The sequence below is a fragment of the Bidens hawaiensis genome, unplaced genomic scaffold, assembly GCF_021521415.1.
Source record: "Bidens hawaiensis isolate Kalapana, Puna unplaced genomic scaffold, B.hawaiensis_p1.1 tig00024256_1, whole genome shotgun sequence".
NCBI lineage: Eukaryota > Viridiplantae > Streptophyta > Magnoliopsida > Asterales > Asteraceae > Bidens > Bidens hawaiensis.
The window spans coordinates 242,490-244,191 of NW_027493822.1; the positions used below are offsets into that span (position 1 = coordinate 242,490).

General features: G+C 36.7%; 1 pseudogene; it reads left to right on the forward strand.

Moving 5' to 3' along the window:
* The first annotated feature begins 214 nt into the window (after positions 1-214).
* LOC143568955 (serine acetyltransferase 1, chloroplastic pseudogene) lies at positions 215-1,450 on the forward strand (annotated as a pseudogene).
* The last annotated feature ends 252 nt before the right edge of the window (positions 1,451-1,702 follow it).

Below are 1,702 nucleotides of genomic sequence, written 5' to 3' on the forward strand. Positions count from 1 at the left end.
GACTTATGACCGCCATGACATTAATAATACAATATTAATTAATGCTACCATATTAATGATAGTTATTCTCTCATATTTTTATCATTAATAAATCTTGATATATTTAACTTTCTTTATTATTTAAACCGTTTACAATTATCCTTAATATTCTAGTGATTTTTCAAAAATAAGAACCATCCATACCAATTTTAACAAATTAACCTCTACAAAAGCACTACTTTCACATGCCGACAACCCCTCACCCCCACCACCACTTGTATATAAACCACACAACTCTACAAGTGGGTACAAATACAATCATCTTTGATTTGTTCAAATTCTTAATACTTTTTCCTAGCCCTCCATGAAGACTAAAAAGGTATCAATTTTGACTTCTGTCTTCAATCATCATCTCCATTCTCAATCACACAAAATACTTGCTTCATCAAACCCACAAACACTTCTAATTCATTCACCTAAACGACACAATGAATCACCAACACCACAAGTTCATCAATCCATCAAAACTATCAAATCCAACAATATTCTTTATCAAAATTCGTTCACACCCATCTCCAAGATTCACACAGAATCAACCCCTAAACATGAATCTTTTAATAATCTTGATGATGATGTGTGGTTGACCATGAAAGATGAAGCAAGATCTAATCTTGATCAAGAACCCATATTATCAAACTACTATTTCACTTCAATCTTATCTCATAACACCATTGAAAGTGCTCTATCTCATATTCTGTCCATAAAGCTTTGTAACTCAAGCCTCCCAAGTGCCACCCTACATGATCTTTTCATGGGCTTGCTCACAGGCGATCAAGAAATCATTAAAGCTGTTAAAGAAGATCTAAAAGCTGTTAAAGAAAGAGACCCAGCTTGTATTAGTTATGTTCACTGTTTCCTACACTTTAAGGGGTTTCTAGCTTGTCAGGCTTATAGGGTGGCCCACAAACTATGGAAACAAGACCGAAGAATCTTGGCTGTTTTGATCCAAAACCGCGTTTCCGAGGTTTTCGCTCTGGATATTCATCCAGGAGCGAAAATCAGAAGCGGGTTGTTGCTTGATCATGCAACGGGAGTTGTGATTGGAGAGACCGCGGTAGTGGGGGACAATGTGTCTATTTTGCATAATGTGACATTGGGTGGCACGGGAAAGAGTGGTGGGGACCGCCACCCGAAGGTGGGTGATGGGGTTTTAATAGGGGCGGGGACATGTGTTTTGGGGAATGTTAGGATTGGTGAAGGGGCGAAGATTGGGGCGGGGTCGGTCGTGGTGAAGGATGTGCCAGCAAGAACTACCGCTGTTGGAAACCCGGCTAGATTGCTTGGTGGGAAAGGTAATCCGGTTAAACATGACAAGATTCCTAGTCAAACTATGGATCATACATCGGATATTGAGTTTTATGATTATGTTGTTTAGAATCATTTATGGTTATATCATATAAGGTATGTTTTATTTTAGTGAGAGACGTTTTAAGGTTTAGGGGTTATGGTTTAGTGTGTATCTTTATTTGATTGTTTTTTAGTAAAATTAGTTTTATGTAATCCATGGTAGGTTGTCTTTTGAGTGCAATTTTTTTTTCATTCATTCTATTATTATTTTTTTATTGGTTTTTATTAATCTCAATTATCATAATCTTTTGGTCGTTGGCGTATCGGTTCTAACTAATAAATTGGCTGATAACGATTTCATCTTTTATCATATTTG